Raw genomic sequence first — 13,481 nt, 5'->3', positions numbered from 1 at the left:
AAGTAAATCTAACATTGTCAGGCAAGCAGACTACAGCTAGAAGGCTGTCTGATGTTAAGGAATTATTTTGGAGAAAGATATTTAGATCTGCAATATGTGAAATAATTGCAAAAACTTATTTCTCATAGTGAATGAAATCAAATGGACCTGATCCTACTAAAGTTATGAGAAGGGAAAGGTTATTTTTACCTCAGAACATTTTTGCATTCCTGAAAATGACCTTTGACAAGTCTGAGGACATTTCACTACTTTCTAAGATGATGACAAGATAAGAGGAGGAGGAACCATGCTTTTGATTCCGTGTTAAGATCTTTTGGTTCTGTTCTGACTACAACAATTAAATATACGGGTGCTCATACTGAAAATGTTGTTAAGAAATAAGAAGTGGGGAGAAAGTGAGAGATTTTTGAAGGTTAACCATAAAAGCTCTATCTAAAGGCATACCACAGCAAAATTCTTCCATCCAAGCTGCATGGAATGTCTGATTTCCTTTTCAGTTCCCACTGTCTTCTGTAAAGGCCAAGTAGCAGAAGATGAATATGGAAGGTAAAAGTAAGATCTGAGAAATTTGCCCTATAGACACAAGTATATCTTTGAACAAAAATAGACACTGAACTGTCATCACACCCTCACCCATTTTTTTTCCCCCACCGACTGATGTGGTCTACACCTTCAGCTTCTTTGTAAAACAGTTAGAAGCTTCTTGTTCTAGCTTACAGTAAGAGAAGTTTCTCAATGTATTTTTAATGTGGAGACAGATCGATTTGATCCTGATGTGGACAGACACTAACTTCCAGCAGCTTCTTGGCATTGATTTTAAATATTAAGCCAGTTATTACTTGTAACTGATTTTTACTTGAGGAGCACAAATCATTTCAGTGAGGCAGCCTTCATGAGTAACATTTTTATGGATAAAAATGCTTCCCAACTGTTCTTAGACAGTACAGTACAACATGTCTAGGATGAGATGTTGCGCTATACACACCTCCCAAGTATTTGAATTACAATCATAAGTATTACAATGTTAAACCTACACTGTTTTTTTGAGCTATACAAATGCAGAAGTAAAGCATACAGCTTGGTATATATGCATGCACTTCTGCAAATGTATGTATTTCATTTTGTGTGTAAGTATATGCATATGTATATTTACATGCACTTAATTTAAAAAGAATGTGTAGATCTCATGAAGCAATGTAAATGATGAGGTACAGCTGAAGCATCTGTGATTTGAAAAGTCCTAAACTGGGGAAGAAGTGGGGAAGTCTTCAAACATGTATGTGGTCAGTGTCTGAAAAAACAGCAAATGTCTTACGAGGTTTCATCATGCAAATAATGATCGGTTTCATAAGATTAGAGTCATTGGACTATTTTGGCCAATTAGCTACTATAATGTAGTTAAAAGCACGTAGCAAGTTTACAAAAGATTTGGTTTTCTTCCTTTTTCCTTCTTCTCTTCCCCTCCCCCAGCCCTATGTGTCCCCATCCTAAGAAAAAACAAGGGATGTGGCAGAGTTTCATCAGGCTAAAGCAATTAAATCCTTCAGTGGCTATGAGGGACCTCTGAGATGTTAATAATAGCTTGAGCTGTCCCTGTAAAACAGAGAATTCAAATAGTCCCTGGGCTTTCACTCCTGCTCTACACCCAGTTCCAGCACAGGAAAAAAAYGTCATTCCTATTCTCTGACAAACTCTTCCTGCGCCTGCGATGGTGCCGGTGGGTAGCCGTTTTATGCTTCTTAGGACTCTGGGGACTGGTAAATGAAAGACCTAATTTAAAGCAAAAAATAAGACTGAATTGGCTTCCATACTGCTGGGGCCCATTCCTACTGGTACAAAAATCAGCACAAGAATTCTCACCATATTCTTCAAGGAGATGCTCAATATTTCTTTCTTGGGCATACTGAATGAAGCTGTTCAAGAGTAAGGAAAAGAAGGAATCTTCTGAATTTCAGCTAGGTCCTGTCTGCATCTTTTGCTCCTACAGGCTGTAAAGAATTGGATGCAGCTTTCTATGGGGAGCTATGTTGTGTTGAACGTGCTTTAATCCAGAAGCCAGAGCATTTGGCACCTGGATGGATAAGCCGTGTCTCTCGTGCAGACAGTGACAATCCAGATGCATTTCTTTATTACAGTATGCCAATAACAAACTATCTTTGCTAATAACAAAAGGATTTTATGAACAGTTTTCCCTGAAGCCATTCAGAGCAGAATCTTTATTTGAGTCATTTCAAATCAAATAATAGTTTTGCTCATGAAACAAGGCTTTCAGTCAAGTCTGAGCCTATATCTGTACCAGAGTTGGGGGAGGGGGCCAAATTTTTTTCTTTCTTGCTAATACCAGTGCAGTTTTGAATTTTCAGGAAGAGCAAAAGGGAGTATAAAGCAATTAAGATGAAGGAGGAGTTGCCTCTAGGCTACTTTAGTGATGGCAGTTCCTTGGCACTTAAACTTACTTAAAAACAGTAACACTAAAAACAAAAMAAATAAAATAAAAACAAAGCTCAAGTTGTTAACAGTCTTGCATATGTAGAAACTGGTATTGATAAAACTTTGAGGATTGGCATAGATATGTATGTATGCACTGCATGCATAAAATCAGAGGATGGCTCTCCTTAAGTAAATGTGAGCAGGTAGTTAACTGCAAAGGATCTGACCAGTGTCAGCCTGTGTGGTCCAGAGCTTAAACAGGAAGGTAGTATGTGCTGCTGGTTTTATGTAGTATTAGGTGCCTCTTTTGCCTCAGCTTTTAATCTGTAAAATGGATCTGGTAATTCTGCACAAAAAAAGTCTGTCTAGTTATTAACCTCTGACTGCAGATAGTACTTACTGGCTAATTCTGAATAGCAAATATATTTTGAGTAATTCAGATTTTTTGATGAACTGGAACAGACAGGAAAATAAATCATTTGCCTGGAATTGTTCAGCTCTGATAACTGCCATTGTATAATATAAAACACAAATGTTGTCCTGTGTAATAAAGACACAGTAGAGCTTTAAAAAAATCAATCAGTCAGCTGTGTTTTAACTAAAAAAAAAAAAAAAAAAAAACTGGTGGGAGGGTTTTATTGAAGTTCTATTTGATTATTGTTACTGATGATGCAATATAATCCATTTTATTGAAGAAAATGAAATTCTTTTTAATAAAATAGAGCACACAAAGCCCAGAAAGAAACAATTCTAACTCTGTTCTTACATTCATGTCTTTAACTGGTTTCTCTTCTCTTTTAGAATTCCTATTCTAAAAACAAAGTTAAAGGCCCGATTACAGATGCGAGGTAGTTTATCTGCGTGTTTGATTTGCTACAGGTTGTGAAATCTTTTTATAGTTCCATGCAGCAAACCACTGTTTTTGGTCACTGCAGTCAGCTGGGCTCTGTGCGAGACCTGCCCATCTGATTCTCTTTGCAGGATCAGAGACGTGTTTTATCTGCAACGGTGTCTCCAAGTTTCAAAGCGCAAGCCACAGCGATAATTTTACAACTTTGGCACTTTCCGACTTGCTCAAGCAAAGAACGCAATCTTTAAATCCAGCTGAATTCAACACTTGTATTTATTAGCATGGTGGCACCGGGCCAGAATTCTAGACACGTAACCTGGTCACTCAGAATGCCTGCCTTTGTGAGGATATCTGGATTTCGGGAATTCAAACCCACCAATTTGCTCGATGAACCAGAAGGCATTTCTGTTTCTTGGCAAAAGGAATTAGGAAAAATTACCAGGCTTGCATTTTTTTAGGTCTGTGATAAAATTATTTTTGAACTTTATTCTTGTGAGTACTGGGTTGCTCCTGTACATTCCAGTTGTCTATGGATGACCACATTAGAAGAAGAAAGAAAACCCCAGTACTGAAACAACAGCAAATATTGTAATTTCTTAGTTTTTTTTTTCCCTAGAAATAACCTCATAAAAGCTGTGAAATGGTGGAGATTTATTCAGGAGAATTATACGGTGTAACTGAAAAGAGTCTGAAAAGATTGGCAAAGGGTTTTTTAATGGCTTTTTAAATTATTCTTTTTGATTATAAAGAGGGCCTACAAGGTGGCATTTGGCAAGAGGGGGGTTGTTGTGCTTTAGTTTGTGTTTCTTCTGAGAAGAACTAGAGAAGAAAAAATCTTTTCCCTTTAATTTCTTCTTGTTTGTGTTTTTTTTTTTTTTAACCACAGCAACACAACTTTTGTTCTCTATGAAGGTGTGAAAATATTGATTGTAATTTCTTGCATTACTTGTAAAGGCAGGACAGCTTGGACCAATATTGCCAGAGTGCCCCTTCATTAACATGCAAGCCAATAACTTTTAGAAAGTGTTTAACCAAGCAAATAGCATTTGTGATGCACTAGGTAAAAATCCCTTCTCCTCTGGATTGCTACGCTTTGGGCTTCTTGGCTACTGTGATACTGTTACTTCATTAAGTCTGTATCTGTCAGAAACTGGTCAGGTTTAGGAGTTGCATTTCTAATTTCTAATGTTAAATTACCAAGAGGGAGAAGTCACCTTTCAGCTCCCTTTTTATACTACATTCTTTAATAAAAAAAGATTTATCCTATTTTTGCCGTGTTGGTCATCTTTTAGAGCATTGTTTAGTTCTGTGTTCATTCTCGGGTAATCTGCATCATAGTCATCAAGGTTAGGGCTTTCCAACGCACTTAGCTGTGGTCCCATTGAATTCAAAGGGGATTTTACATACTGACCCAACACTGAGTCCTCTCAAAATTCTCTTTTGAACAGTAGCTCTTATAGCCTAAAAAGTGGATGTAATTTTTCTTGGAAATACTTCTACATGTATCCATGAAAATTAAAGAAGACTTCTGTATTATAACTGCCATCATCCTTGTAGTTCTCTTCTGTAAGTTTTGCTTACAGATTTAGAGGTCCTCGCAGAAGGTTTATATTTATGTCAGTGGGCTTCTGATAATCCAGGCTGAGGGCTTCGAATATGCAGTGTGAATTGAGATGTTTTGTTTTTCTCTAAGATGTTGATCCAAAATCTTGGATCTAAGCAATCCCCCAACATAGAAAACATAGAAGAGTTCAACTCTTGAGTCTAAACTGACCCATCCTAATATCTCCCAATCTGCTGGCATTGCACAAAAGTCTGGCTGAAGCTATAAATACTTGATGACAGCTTGTAATTGCGCCAATATGAACAAAGAGAGTCCTGTAGTGAACAGTCCATGTGAGCTGGATGCAGAGGCCACATCGTCTAGCGAACATGGGATTGCCAGGATTTGGGGAAGACTGGTTGCTATTTCTGGTGTTGCTGTGGACTTTCACTTTCTGTTTGATGTCTGGAAAGTCATTTCAATTTGCTGTGGAATTTCTCTACCAGACATTCGCCTGGATTGAGAAAGATTTGGGATATCTTATGATTCTGATCAAGTTCAGGGCTTCTAGGGGCTATTTWAACATAACTTATGAACTGAACTGTGCATTCCTAAACACAAGCACAGATCCCGTAGTGTTTCACAAGCCATTTCAAAGTGGTACACCAAGGAAGCAGGGTCCCACTAGCTTCTCCCCAGTGGAGGTGGGAGAGGCCACATAGTACCCATGCTCATGGCCCAGTAGCTGCAACTGTTTTCTCCACCACGTGAGAGGAGGAGTTTGCAAAGAGGCAGGTTTCTTTCTGCTCCGTCATGCAAGCCAGCATAGAGCCATGGACATCTGCTGTTGTGGCACGACACAGTGACAGCCTTCAGAGAAAATGACTAACTGAGCTACGCTTGGGAACATCTTGGTTTGACTGTTAGAAGAAGCATTTCTAGTACAGTTGGCTGATTTCCCAGGTTTCATGGCAGAATTTTGATGTTTTCAAATCTCCCTTAATTCTAATTTGGAAAGGAAAACAAAAACTACTCCAAGATTTTTCCTAGTGTGGAAGAGTTTTGGCTTCATGGCATTATGCCTGGAAGGCTGACCTATGGCTGCACACCTTGGAAGTCCTTGGTTTCATATGTGGGCTACTAAGGGTAGGAGCAAAGCATCTGACAGACAAGTGAACTCATATCGAAGGCAAAACTTGCAGCATATCCACATGACATTTCAATTTTGACATATCAGCAAATAATGTCAAAGACAAGTGTTATGTCTCACTCTTATTTTTATTTTTTAAGCCTTTCACTTCCTCTTTTACTTGTCTCCTTGGGCCTATTTGTTCTAAGACTGTTTTGTTACTGTATATTTCACATCCTTTTAAATGTAAATGGGAAGCCAAATACTACAGGTGGAAGAATTGATTCTGAAGCAGTAACAAAGATGCTGCAATATCAGCTGTTTCAAYAGATGTCTTTTATTATTTTTTTAATTGTTGGTAGGACAAATACTTTCTTTAACACCAACCATATCACTGCTACTATTGTGTATTGGGAGGAACACCAGGAACACTGTTCTAGGTGCTGCACCAAAAGAGACAGTCCCTGTCCTAGCATCTTCTGCATCCTCTCAGCTTTTAACCATGAACTTGAGCACTCTGGACAGCATGTGTGATGGTTAAGAGTGTAAAAAAAGGCAAAGATCAAATGGAACAGGGACAAATCTTTCAGATTTGGGTAACAGAAAATACAAGCTTTGGTTTGATTCTCCTCTCCTTATTTCCAGGTCTCTGTTCCTGTATCACTTCACTTCTCCATGCCTTGTTTCTGTCCTCTGTGGTACTGCTTTTCAGTGCTCATCGCTCTCAACTTTGTCCCTTCCTGACTTCCCTCCTGCACAGAGGGTGAGTGTGCACCCTGCGTTACTCACCCAGGCTTGACAAGTCTGCTGGCATTGCTTCTCTAGGTAAGCAAGGATCTTGGCATTGGCAAGGTACACTTTCTTTAGACACCACGTGAGCTGAGGTACTGAGCTGTGCATGAGGGATAGTTGTCCCAACCTGAGTCATTGCACCCCAGCCTGTATTTACATTCCTGGAATAATGTACACATGTGTCTATTTTATTTTAGCAAGCCAGACTGTGGCTCTTCTCCTGGGTGTTTTGAACTATTATTTCTGAGTTTTCAATATAGGTGACATAAAATTGGCTTAACATTGTTTTCCTGTCTACCGTTGTTGTTTCCATTTTAGCAAAGAGATAAGGAAAGGCCTGCCTGAAAGATCTGGCCCAGGAATATGGAGCAGATCTCTAAGTAGAAATTTGATATGAAAGGCAGAATGAAGGATAAAGAGTGGGAGCAAGGTATTCCATTTAGCAAGCCAGGTCTGGTGAAAAGCATCTTGAAGAAAACTGTCTATGTTTTTTCCCCAGACTGACCACTGTATGCCTCATTGACTTGCATGAGGAGGGTGGAAGAGCTGTTTTCTCCAGGACTGCAGGTGAATAGTTTCTATCCAAAGTAGCTGTCCTGAACAAAGGAAAAATCACTCTCACAGGATCATAGGATTGTAAAATAATTCATATTGGAAGGGACCTGAGGAGGTCATCTAGTCCACCCTCTCATCATGTGAATTCCCCTGTGTTTCCGTTACAGTCTTAATTAATGAATAAATGGGACCCAGTTTGCAGATATGCACCTGATTTATTTGCCAGAGAATTCTCTGAATGGCTTCCAAAGACAGAGAAAAATGTTGTATTTGGTTATTGGAAGCAGATAGCTATTTAAAGATTAGCATGACTCAAAATATTCCTTTGGAGGTCAGGTAGCCCAGTAAGCCGGAACTAAATGACCCCTTGGAGAACTGTTGTGGAAGCCCAGGCATGAGGTTTTTGTTTCTGCCATTAGTAATTCAGATTTACACATGCAATTCCATTATAAATTCGAAATAGTTGGTGTAAATCTGTCGTCCTAACACACACATGCTGTCAAACTGTGGCCTGTTCCATTGCAAATCCTAGTTCTAGTTCTCGCACAGAGAACAGGCAGGATATTCGAGTTCTCCTATTTGCCTCCTTAGCAGTAACACCACAGTGTACCCGAGCTAATGACTAACTGATAGGGTTTTCTTCTTCTGTGCACAGATACATATTCTTGCTGCTTTCCTTGTGCTGGCACTGGCACTTGTTTGTCATTTCACAGAGCTTCAGTGTCAGAAAAGAGTTGTTAGTATTTGGTTGTTTTAGCTCCCTGAACCAGATCTCTGTGGTCAGAGGAGTATCGGGCTGGCACAAGGGAGGCGAAGGGAGTGCGAGGAGCCATTGGACTGGTTTTGCTGTAATGCCAGGCTGCAGTCTTCAGTCTCTGTTGATTTTTTGAGTTTAGTGTGAGAGGCCCTCCCTGGAAAACTGAATTTGTATTGTTCGGTTGTTTGGCGCTTTTCCACTTACCCTGATTGTCTTTTATTGGACATTACAGATTTTAGCTGCACTTGATTAGAGCATTAGCTTGATTTCTTTGACTAATGCTTACAGTTTTCACATGATTTTCCTCTGCAAACTCAGCTAGCAGCATCATGACATCCTCTGAATGTCTGCATTTATTCTTCCCAAGTGGCAATATTCAAAGCAAAAAAGAAGAAGAAGAAAAGAAACAACTTTCTCTTGCCTAATCTCTTTTCTTGACTTTTTCCTTCTGAAGCTAAGACCAAAATCTGTGTCTCAGACCTTCTCAGTGTCACATCTTATGGTATTGCTTTTCCACAGAATTAGGAGGAGGCAGAACAAATTAATGGGCTGGGACTCACAAGCATGACAAGACCAGTCATATGCAGTATGAGCACATATGCAGTACTGTGCTAATGTAAAACCAAACTAGTACCCGACCTTGCCACGTGCATGCAATAGCCAGGCATCTCTGGGCTGCCTTCTGTTATGCAACAGAGATCTGCTCTTAGGAACTCCATGGCCAGTATTGTAATTTAACGCAGCACATAACTTGCCTAAACAGCTATTGGTGAAATATCATGAAGGAGCAACTGTCGGCTCCCACTATATAGTTGCCCCTGCGTAGAGCAGAGGTCAGAAGTAGGAGAGAGTCAAGCTTATGGTTTTAATTTGATATTAAAATGTTTTATTATGGCTTCATTTCATGTCCATGGATCTACAGTTGAATCACACATCATTCAGCCTCTTAATTTCCTGTAATAAAAATATAAGTGCTCAGATAAAGAAGTTCAAAGACCTTTTCCTGAAAACCATGGGGGTGAGGGAGGGAAAAATCTTCTCTACACTCCTTCCAGCTCTTAAACAGGTCTACAGTGCTAGATTATTTGTTTGCATGGTGCCCTTCATTGTCACCATCTTCCAAGCAGGGGCTTTTGAAGTCTATACTTTAATATATTTAGTAACTTGACAAACTCCCTTTGCTGAGCTGGCTGGAGGAGGCGCATACCGCTGTGTTACCCCCACTCGGTGTGAGCAGTGCTGCTTGCGCTCAGCTAGTTTGCAGGCCAGCGGTGGGGGTGAGCGCAGGGACCCYGGGAGCTGCCTGAGCTGCGTGCTGCATGCCTGCAACCTGCAGGGAAAGCCTGCTGACCAGTCACCACCCAGGTCAGACACGTGGACACTGGGCATAGCTCGTTAAGAAAATGGGAGCTTTATCCTAAATTTGAATGGCTGCAGAAGTGAGGCAATGGTGAGTGATTTGGACAGCCTCATGCTATATATACGTCTGTTTATCTTAAATTTCTATTTGCATAACTGTGTGATTCTTCMAAGGGAGCAAGCTTTTATCCGCTCCTGTTGAAATCAGAGACGCATGTGACTTTAGAAAAGACAGGCAGTGCCTTTCTGTCTTTGCTCGGAGGATCTTGTTCTCTCCCACACAGCCATGCCACCATTAGGCATAAAGGCATTCTACGCTTACTGAAAGCACTGAGAAGCCATTGGAGCCCTTCTGTGGATTAAACTTACTCAGGACAGTCAGTCATAAGGTTACTTTAACGGGAATGATAAACAAATTACTAGAAGTCTTTATTTCTACAACATTTTCTGGCTGTGTTTTCTAAATCCCACAAAGGCCCCCATGAAATCCCAACACAGTGACAAGGGAGCTGCAGCAAGCACAAAGCACGAATAAAGGGAATGCTAAAGCTGGGCTGCATAACCCTGCTTGATGTGCGGTCTCCTCTGATATCACAAACTTTTTCTATTAGGAAAAAGAAGCCAGAAGCCTTTGCCTACCAAAAAAGAATCTTTGATCTAAGTCTTTTATGTTTCTCTCTCCCCCCCACCAGCCCCCCTTGCTAAAAGGAGCCATGCCAGCATTATAGAAATAGCATCTGCAAAACAATTTGCAAGCTGGCGTTGAATACATCTTGCTTTTCAAAAAGCAAATCTTTCACATAATGTCATGTGGTGATTTTTGTGATGTTGCATTTTTTAATGGCCTATGTGTAGAAGATAGATGTCAAAGACATCAGCCCTACAAACAACTGTAAATATTTGCCTTGAGAAAGCATGTGGTATATCCTGTAATTCTTGGCTCAGTCTCTTAATCTGGAGGCAGCTTAATTAGTTGTTAGTGGACTAAAGCAAAGAAAATCTTTTAAAAATATATTAAATAAACAACATGGGGCCTGATTTTTATGAAGTGCTAGAGTCCACGGTGGCTTTTGTAGAACCTATGGGTGCTCATTGCTCTGAAAACTGGGCCTTTTAACTCACAGTTTGGAAGTTAAAATTTATGCTATATTCTTAGCGCTAAATAAAATCATCCCGTTAATGGTTTTCAGAAAGGATTGGTTATGGACAGTCCCCTAATTCCATATTTATTTTCCAGAATAAGTGACCATAATTTCAGAAATACTGAGCATTCATCAGGTTCTGCTGATTTTCAGTTCTAAGGAAAGGATAATATTTTGGAAGACCTAGGCAAGCTGGCAGGGTTCTCCAGTAAACAGTTCCCTTTTGTGAAAAATTCTGATGTCTTGATATTTGTTTTCATTCCAGCAACATCTTTAAATATAACTTAAGAGAGTGAATATGCTACCAATTCCATTGACATGTGGTTTCAAAGGAATGGTTTATTTTTTCCAATGAGCACTTCAAGTGTGAAAAAAAGACCTGAACATTATTGAGGACAGTTTAATGGGATCTATATTTAGCATTCAGTCAGGATTTCAATTTCTTTTTTTATATATTAGACCGTATAAGGAATGTGATAGAAAATAAATAAATAAATATATATATATATATATATATATAAATGGTGTGATGTCATCTGGAATACTGTGTTCAATCCTATTTCAGCAAGAAAGACTTCATAAATAAAGGTGGCTAAGAAATGACTGACATGTTTAAAATCGCTAAAGGAAATACTTTTTGCAGTGCAACACAAATATTCCATGGAACTCATTATCACAAGATGTTCTTGCAGTCCCAAAGGTTAGATGTGTATCAGAAATAGCCATAGGTACATTAGATAGGGCAAGAAAAGAAATTATAACTTCTCAAGCTTCAAGGTATGAGGCACTATTAACAGATGTGGGTTAGAAAGTAAATCTGCTATGGGCAGGATCTTCTAGTGCAAGGTCTTGGATTATAGCAAACAAGATTGACCAATATTAGGGAGAAGATGCTTCTCGTGAGCCACAGGTCTTGTTCTATACGGTGACTTCTGTGCTTTTGTGAAGTGGTAATGTCTTCAAATAGATAAGAAAATGAATTTATTATACCTTGAGCAATTCTACTTCTGATTAGCTGCATAATTTTTCTAGTTGGAAACCAAAGAAGACGACCGCAAAGCATTTCTGGGTTCGTTTGTTATTCCAGGAGTTTATTCTTTACCTAACCAAAAGGGACTCAGGTTTTCACTGGTGATTTACTGTGATATTTACACAGAACAAGCCACTTCTGAACACATGGGTTTTGTGGTGGTTCTTTGTTTCTCTTTTGAAAACAGAGAGCATCACATTAAACCCTAATTTAAGAATTTTCACTAGCAGTCTTGCCTGTGCTGTTAACAAACTGTAGATGCAAATATTGTTCCCACTCCATGGCTCCTGAGGAGAGTGTTTCATTGATATGTTAATATCTTCTTTTCTCTTGTTTCCATGACCTAAGATCCTAACAGCCACAGTATTAGATACAGTACGTGCATGAAACAAAAGTAACGTATCATTCTTCGTTAAAAACACAGCTTTTTCTGTAAATGTTTCTGTAGGGACAGTTGGGCTAAGAGATGTTTTAATGTATGGGAGTTTTCAGACAATAATAAATAACACATTTTTAGGCTAAGCAATATACTGTTTACAGCTGTGATGCTCATGTTGCTATTTCTGTGGCCATTCTTACTAACTTCACAGTTAAAGTAGATGTAATATAAATCAAGGAATAAATCTTAATTTTCACTATAATTCTCATCATTTTAAAATGTTAATGTATAAAAAAAATAGCATTCAGAAAATAGGATGCTTATATCTGAGTTTGAAACCAACCAAAGAGAATTTGGGTGTTATATTGCAACAAATAGGGTGGATAATTAGAAAGCAGTTATGTGTGCAGTCTCCTGAGGGCACAAAGCATTTAGTTGGAATTCGGGAGACTCTGCACTGGTTGAAATACAGAGACTGCATTTGGAAAATCCCAGCTAAAAATGAATYGGCCAGAGAGCCTGCTGCACAGGATGTGCCTCTGGAGTTAGGAAGCGTTCTGTTCTGCGATCTTGAGCAAGTCATGTAAACCGTGCCTCAGTTTCCCTGCCATGGTCATGTGGACACGGGTGCCTTCCTCGATAAAACTGCTTTGTTAACAAACTCTACATACCACCTTTTGAGGAACTGACCTTTGCTGTCTGTGGTCAAAAGCAGCTGACGTAGTCTAAAAATGCTGAAATTCGCTCGAGCTTTGTCTAAATAAAGACTCCCACCTATGCAGCTGAACAAATGGTAATGTCAGTGGGAACTATAAAATTTCCTTTGTGTAGGCAGATGCAGTAGATGACAATAACTTTCAAATTTTCCAATGAAAATACCCCAAAATATTTTAGATAATTGGACTTTTTTTAGAAAACTTGCCCAGACACCAAATAAGATTTGACAAATTATAGTGCTACCTATTCTACAATCATTGACACAACCCTAAAAAAATTACTATAACTCATCATTTGAGGGGGTTTTTGTGTGAGTTTATGTGCAGGCACTCCAAATGAGTCATTAAGATGCCGATTTAAAAAAAGAAACTGTTGAATCTCTGTAAATGGTTTCACACAGTAAGCGTCCTAATTCTTTATGAATCAAATCCATGAATGTTGCACCTATTTAAAACCTCCACTACAGCCAAACAAGTGGAGCAACTGGAATGAAAGAATTTTAAAGTATGTAGAACAAGTGAGTCTCTCATCACATGCTCCTTTTTGGAATAAGAATGAGAAATTTCTGCCTTAGATGTAGTTCTGTTTGGTCAACACACAGCTACAATTCGGATGATGCAATTTGCATTGGAAAGGCCTCATATGGAGGTTGCATGAGTATTTCTACACTTAAATACATACATATATATATATATATAAATACAGCTATATATATTTGTCAGTTTGGGGAATCAATAAAAAGTGGAGTTTAGCAGAGGTCTGCTGGTGGTTGGAACGGGAGCTTTAGGAGCAGAGGCG

The sequence above is a fragment of the Apteryx rowi genome, unplaced genomic scaffold (assembly GCF_003343035.1).
Source record: "Apteryx rowi isolate R43461 unplaced genomic scaffold, aptRow1 scaffold_0, whole genome shotgun sequence".
Taxonomy (NCBI): Eukaryota; Metazoa; Chordata; class Aves; order Apterygiformes; family Apterygidae; genus Apteryx; species Apteryx rowi.
The sequence above is the reverse complement of the archived record's forward strand: the minus strand, read 5'-3'. Positions refer to the sequence as shown.